Source organism: Sus scrofa, chromosome 14 (assembly GCF_054392235.1).
Source record: "Sus scrofa isolate SSC_HxYL_T2T_F1_AM1 chromosome 14, Sscrofa_HxYL_maternal_Yorkshire_Landrace_v2.0, whole genome shotgun sequence".
NCBI lineage: Eukaryota > Metazoa > Chordata > Mammalia > Artiodactyla > Suidae > Sus > Sus scrofa.
The window spans coordinates 97,650,001-97,657,806 of NC_139396.1; the positions used below are offsets into that span (position 1 = coordinate 97,650,001).

At 37.4% G+C, this 7,806-nt stretch overlaps 1 long non-coding RNA gene across 1 annotated transcript in view; it reads left to right on the forward strand.

Moving 5' to 3' along the window:
• The window catches only part of LOC146396879 (uncharacterized), a 6,452-nt gene extending 1,313 nt beyond the window's left edge, over positions 1–5,139 (forward strand). The window contains exons 2-3 of the long non-coding RNA XR_014828129.1: positions 1–167; positions 2,071–5,139. The exon at positions 1–167 is cut by the window's left edge and continues 10 nt beyond it. This is a non-coding gene — a long non-coding RNA (uncharacterized LOC146396879). The remainder of the gene's footprint in view (positions 168–2,070) is intronic.
• Positions 5,140–7,806: the final 2,667 nt, after the last annotated feature.

Consider the following 7,806-nt stretch of genomic DNA (forward strand, 5'->3'; position numbering starts at 1 on the left):
TTCCCAGGCTACAACCATGGAAACGAAGGCAGCCAGAACAAGGGTTGAATCAGAGCTGGAGCGGGAGCCTACGTCACAACCATGGCAGCACTGGATCCCAGCCATATCTTCAACCCACGCTTCAGCATGTGGCAGCACCAGAAGCTTAACCCACTGAGCGAGGCCAGGTATTGAACCCCCATCCTCACAGAGACAACATCAGGTCCTTAACCCCCTGAGCCTCAGCAGGAACTCCAGGAATCTTTTCTGATTTGCTTCTCAGCTATTAAAATGTACCTTTTCTGTGTGTCTTTCCATTTAAAGCCTGTTCTCTGTTGAGTGAGAAATCTGATAAAGACATTCTTCCCGGTTTACTAATGGGTATTTGGCAGTATGTCCATTAATGCTAATGGTTGGAATTTCAAGTTGTGGCATAGATTATCTTGGAACACTTTGGGGGCTCATGGAATCTTAACTAGTTAAGTTAATCATGGCTGAGTTAAGTGTTTTTCAGAATAAGAAAAAAAGTTATCAATGCAAAAATGCTGAACAAAGGTCAAATTTTTTTTTTCATTTTTTTCCTCCACAGCATGCAGAAGTTCCTGGGCCAGGGACCAAACACCCACCGTAGCAGTGACCCAACCCAAGCCACAGCAGTGACAGTACTGGATCCTTAAGCCCTAGGCCATCAAGGAACTCCAAAGATCAATTTTTAAGAATTGGTGACATTCAATCCTGATTTTAGTCAAAATTTGTCTCTATAAAACTAAATAACCAGGTCACCTAATTTTTTTTCTTTTTTTTTTTTTTTTTTTTCGGTCTTTTTAGGGCCTTACCTGTGGCATATGGAGATTCCCAGGCTAGGGGGTAAAATCAGAGCTATAGCTGCCAGCCTATACCACAGCCACAGCAATGCTGGATATGAGCCATGTCTGTGACCTACACCACAGCTCATGGCAATGCCAGATCCTTAACCCACTGAGCAGGGCCAGGGATCAAACCTGCACCCTCATGGATACTAGCTGGGTTCGTTACCACTGAGCCACAACAGGAACTCCAGTTCAGCTAATTATTAAATAATATGTGAAAACAAATCACTGTCTCAAACTTTTTGGTCACAGGACTCTTTTACACTCTTAAAAGTTATTAAGGACCCCAAACAACTTGTTTATATGTGTTATACCTAGCAATACTTATTATGTTAGAAATTAAAACCGAAGTTTTTAAATGTTTTTAGTCATTAAAATAATAAGCCCATTATATGTTGACATAAATAACATATTTTTGAATAATAACTATATTTTTAAAAATATAGGATGTTCCTGTTGTGGCTCAGCAGGTTACGAACATGACTAGTATCCATGAGGATGTGGGTTTGATCCCTGGCCTTACTCAGTGGGTTAAGGATCTAACATTGCCATGAGCTGTGGTGTAGGTCACATATGTGGCTTAGATCCTGTATTGCTGTGGTGTAGTGTAGGCTAGCAGCTGCAGCTCTGATTAAACCCCTAACCCAGGAACTTCTATATGCCACAGGTTGGACCCTAAAAAGCAAATATATATATATATATATATATATAAATGGGAGTTCCCTAGTGGCACAGTGGGTTAAGGATCCAGCATTGTCACTGCAGTAGCTCAGGTTTCACCTGTGGTGCAGGTTTGATCCCTGGTCCCAGAACTTCTACATTTTCATGGGCGTGGCTGAAGAAAAAATATATATGTTTATATATATATATATACTGTATGGTTTCACATTCTTATAAATTTCTTAATGTCTAGCTTATAGAAAACAGATGATTCTCCTATCTTTCCTTAATAAATTTGTTTCAATATCACTCATTATATTGTCTCTGGAAAATTTCACTCTACACTCAGTGAATGAAAATAATAAAGGCAAGTAACAGCTTATTATTTTCAGGAAAAAAGTTTTGACCTTAGAGATCACTGTAAAGGATTTTAAGGAATCCCTGGAATCCATGGACCATACTTTGAGAACCTCTGTTTTAAACCATACAAATGTTAGCTCCTTAGGCAATCTACAGACTAGACCAGTCTTATAAATGTGAGTATTTTTTCTTCATTTTTCAGGAGCACAGAGTAAGTTAGAGGAATTCAGGGTCATAATGGAATGCAACTACTTTCTGCTTTAGAAATCAGTCAACCTATCCAATATTGTTTTTCAGCCTGCTGTACAAGATGGTTCCTGTCACATGAATATATAATATCACTAAAATAGGTTTGTATCCCCTGTACAAACTAATATTAAGACTCCAATAAAATTTGTAGTTAAAATTCTTACTGTAAGCCAATATTGAATGTCTTCTGTATGCAAGGTTCATAATAGGTACTGGCCTTATAAAAATTTATAACCACAGTGCCTGCCCTTGGGCAGTAAATATATATATATAGAGAGAGAGAGAGAGACTTGCACTGTGGTATAAATATATTCTTTGCCATCTTCAGTAGTTCCCAAATCAATTTGATGATCAACTGTCTCAGAATTATCTGGGGGGAGATTTTAAAAATACATATTCCTGGATCAAGAGATAAGCTGTTTAGGAGTTCCCACTGTGGCTCAGAAGTAGCAAACCTGACTAGGATCCATGAGGTTGCAGGTTTGATCCCTGGCCTTGTTTAATGGGTTAAGGATCCGGCGTTTCTGTGAGCGGTGGTGTAGGTCACAGATGCAGCTCAGCTCCCATGTTAGTGTGGCTGTGGCATAGGCTGTCAGCTGCAGCTCCGATTCAACCCCTAGCCTGGGAACTTCCATATGCCACCAGTGTGGCCCTAAAAATAAAAATTAAAAAAAAGAAAAAGATATGCTGTTAAAATGGAACAGGGTGGTCCTCAGGAGTTTGGATTTTTAAAAAGTGACCCAGGTACTCTCATATATTGATGGGTTTGGGAATGAATACAAAGTACATGTAACAAAGTAATGGACTTGGTCTCTGCCCCTAGTACCATCACGCATAAAATATCTATTTCATCTTCAGTATTTCAAAAGTATATTCTTGTTCAAAGATTTGTGTTATCAAGAGACAGAGTACGTATTAAATTTCATTCAGTTGTAGAAATTGATATACTTATTCAAACATTTTATAGTTCATCTGCCTTTATCACATAAAAATAACGTAGGATGTTATCACAGCAGTTTGCAGCACATCACACTGCTGTAAGAAGCAAGACATCTTTTGCAACAAGCAAAGTGACTACAAAAAGTGTTATTTTATAGAGCTTTGATTTAATTTCTTTAAAATGAGATGTCCCATGTTTTATTACACTTACTAGGATTCTGCAGATTAGCTTATAGTATTTCAAAACCTATGCAGTCTTCCATCACAAATTTCTTTTGAGGATATATTATATTCAAGCAGCTATTGAGAGACTTATGATCCATAGTTGCTGTTGCAATCAGTGTTCTTTGCTAATATTATAGCCAGAATTACATTCAAGAAAAAAATTGAAAAACAAGCTTAATGTTTCCTTCCTTCTTACCTCAAAAGGAAAAAGGAAATAGCTAAATCAGCCAAATATGATGATTAATAAACATTGATATGTATTCCTCTTGATTTTATGATTGAAAATAACTTCAAAATTACAGAATCCCTGCTCAGATGCTGATTTCTAAGTACCTTAACCCATAAGAAGGAATCAGAGCTTTTTGGAGAAATGGCTGATTTCAGGGCTAGGGCAGAAGGTACAAGATGATCTGGAACATATTGTTGTGCCAGAAATAAAAAGTGCTCAGAAAATAAAATGGGACATTCAACAGGAGCCAGCTTGGAGGGTCTCTCAAAGGGCAAATCTGGAATAACTAGAGTTTCAAAATAAGAACCATAATGAATTATGATCCATTGAATAAGAATCCATTAGGTATTCTAATGAGAGAGATTTGGGAGAAAAGGAAACGCTGTTCTCTAAAGAGAATGCCCGCTGATAAACACAGAGAGAGTGGTATATGGAAAATCACCATTTTGTAACTATCATAGAAAAAATTGGCTTGAGAAATACCATAAATGGATTCTAAATTTAGATGAGAAAATTTGATGAGAAGCAGTGTACTTTCATATCTTCAATGTATCTCTCCACTGATTGCATATTTGCTACAAGGGGAAAAGGATAGCTACGCTGTGGAGAAACTAAACAACACTTTGATCAGTGACCATATACCATATGCCGTCTGTTGTGATACCTTGAGAAGAACATAACCTCTCTCAAATCTAATCATAAGGAAACATACCAAACCCATATTGAGGAACATTCTATTAAATAGCTGTCCTAGCAATTCCCTTGTGGTGCAGTAGGTTAAGGATCAGGTGTTGCCACTGCAGGGGTTCAGATCACTGCTGTGGCCAGGGTTTGATCCCTGGCCTGAGAACATCCATGTGCCACAGGGATAGCCAAAAAAAAAAAATGTCCTGAAAGACCACCACCAACAACAAAATATGTTGCACACTGGAGTTCCCTGGTAATATATAGGTTAAGGATTCAGCATTGTCACTGCATTGTCATTTCTATGGTTTGAGTTAAGGGTCAGGAACTTCCATGTGCTGGGGGTGTGGGGAAAAAGAATGCTGAAGAACTGTTGCATATCAAAAGGGATTAAAGAGACTTGACAAGTAAAACTGATATATTATCTAATCTGAAACTTGGATCTGAGTGAGGGAAATGCTATGAAAGATTTATTGGAATAGTTGACAAAATTGAAATATGGACCATAGATTAGAAAAAAGTAGTTCCCCATATGTGATGATTACATAAAGGAATATATTTTTTGTAGTAAATACACACTGAGATATTAAGAGCTAAAGAGGTATAAAGTATGTACTCTATTCTCAAGTGGTTCAGAAAAAATAAATCAAAACATCCAGAGAGAGAATGCAAATGCAGCAAAATGTAAAAGTTGGTGAACCTGAATAAATGATATTCAGAAGCTCTCTATCCTATTCTTGCATTTTTTTCTATGAGTTTTAACTGTTTTTAAACAAAAAAAGTTAAGAACTCTCCAATTTCTCACTCTTAGACTTCATTCATCATGAACCTTTTATTTAGTTATTCCAAGTGGTAATTATCTTTTATAATTTTAGCTGATTATATACTACCGATAAGAAGGAAAGCAGCTAACTTCACAAAAGGCAAAAAAACAAACAAAAAAAATCCTAATTCCAGTTGCAGAAATGTTTTATATTTGCAACTAATACTTGACTCTAGATGTTTTAAAAAATTAAATAATTGAGATGTGTCTAGATGAATCAAGGTCAAACAAGGGAGAAAAAACAAAGTTAATATACTTATTACTGATGGCTTAAATTATTTTAGAAAATTAATTTTTCAACTTCCTATAAGCATCATCAAAAGTTTCTTCTGGGACTTTCTGTTGTGGTTCAGCAGAAACAATCTGACTAGTATCCATGAGGATGCAGGTTCAATCCCTGGCCTCACTCAGTGAGTCAGGGATCTGGCATTGCTGTGAGCTGTGGTGTAAGTCCCAGACCCTGCTCAGACCTTGCGTTACTGTGGCTGTGGCTTAGGCCAGCAGCTTCAGCTTCTATTGGACACCTAGCCTGGGAACTTCCATATGCCACCATATGTGGCCCTAAAAAGCAAAAAAAAAAAAAATTCTTCTAAAATAATTGACAAGTTGGGATTTTTTTCCCCTATTTTTAGTTTTAGTCTGTCTCAATTTTTAAATGTTACTTTCTAATTACAAACATGTGCATGCTCTTAAATTTGAACCCTTGAGAAAGGGGAGGGATAAAAAATGTTAACCCTCAAAGGTAAACTCTGTGAAGTTTCTGTATCCTTCTAGACTTTTTTCCATTCTTGTATCAATGTGTCTATCTGTATGTGTATATCGTTTTTATAAAAATGGGAACATTCTGCACAATTTGTTCTTTTATTTCTTATTCGGCTGAGGTTTTTTTAATCTTTATCAAAACTATGCATATGTAAATTTTATAAGTGGTATAAAAGTCAAATAATTCAACTAGTAAAATTTGTTTCTAATCATTATGTAACACATTCATGTGGTTTAAAAATCAAAAAGTACAGTGGTATGTGCTGTGAAAAATCTCCCTTCTACCTCTGACCCTGAGACACTCAAATGGGCACCAAATGACATTAGTTTTTTTTATTATTTAATCTGCTGGCCACGCTATAGGTCCTTTATCAGAGGTTTGTATCCTTTCATTCTAGTAAATCTTGATTTGTTTCTTTGCTAATTTACATCTGTACATTTCTTCTATTCCCTCCTGTACATTTCTTCTATTCCCTCCAGAATTTCTTCAGATGTGGTATCTCTTTACAAAAACACCCAGCAAATTGGTATCTAGATTGCTATTTATTAGATGTAATTTGTTTAGTGGTACCCAAAGAGAACTGAAAGAAACAACATAATCCAGGATTTAATAACACATGAAATCCCCATCAAGAGACAAAATCACTAGGCTGTCATTTTCTAAGAAAAGGTGCACTAAAGGTGTCTCTAGGGCCAAACGGAGTCATCTCCCCTTTTAAGGATGGATATCCTAAAACCTAAAACAGTACCTAGCACAATGTGGGAAACTGGCAAATATTAACTGAATGAATAAATGTCCTTAGCAGATATTTGCACTTAAGTACATTCATTGCATAACAAAATCAACACCACACACACACATACACCCCAATGCCGGATCCTTGAGGAAGGCCAGGGATTGAACACACATCCTCATGGATACTAGCTGGGTTCTTACCAGCTGAGGCACAACGGGCACTCCTGTGTTCTAGTCTTAAGCTGTCTATTGATCTCTATAGTTTTCCAAGAAATTGTTTCTACTTGCTATAAATAGTTGTGCATTTAACCCAAACAGCTAAACTCATGTAGTGTTAGTTTAAATCCTTGGAGAAGAAGACACCAAAATGAAATTCAGTGTGGAAAGGATTTATTGAAGACAAAGGGGAAAGGAAAAGGAACATACAGGAAAAGTAAGGCAGGTCTAACACCTGTGACAGGAGAGAGGGAAGGAAAGATTGTGTAGGAAGAGCCTCAGACCATAGAGTAATTCTGAGAAAATCTCACCCAGGTCAAAGGGAAGTCCTTGAGCTGAAGTTGCCAGTTATAGTAATCCTGCTTTGTGTAGGAATGGACTGGTTCTTACACCCTGCTGTGCTCACTGACTGGGAGTAGCCTCATGGAAACATGGCCTGACCCAAAAGCATTAGAGCCAAAAGTGTGTCAGCTGTCAATCAGCTGGGCTCCCTGCAACAGAATCTCTAAAGGGAGACCTTACTAGGGCACCTCCATGGCTACCACAGTCCACATCATGTGCTGTACAAATCCATTTCTTCCTTTATATTTGGGAAGCAGATTTGCCATGGTTTCTGTGGGCTTCTTTTCCTAAGAAGAAATGTAGAAGATAAGTGGGACAAGCTATAGTCTCCCATAACTTCACTTTGTATTCATCATTTCCTTCCTTCTCTATCCATTCTAATTTTCTCTTGATATCAGCTATTACCTCCAAGGGTCATTAGCTTGAATCAGGTAAGTCTAGCATATTCAATTGAGTATATGCCCCAATTTTAGGAACATACTTTCTGGTAACATGTTCATGAGGTGGACAATGTATAAAGTTTCTTCAAGAAATAGTCAAGGACCCCATCTTATATGTCTGCTTAAAAAATCAGGGAGTTCCCACTGTGGTGCAGTGGGTTAAAAATCTGACTGCAATGATTCTAGTCACAGCAGAAGTGTGGGTTCGATCCCTAGCATGGTGCAGGTGTGGTGGATTAGAGGATTCTGCATTGCCACAGCTGTTTCTTGGGTCACAGTTGAGATTTGGATTT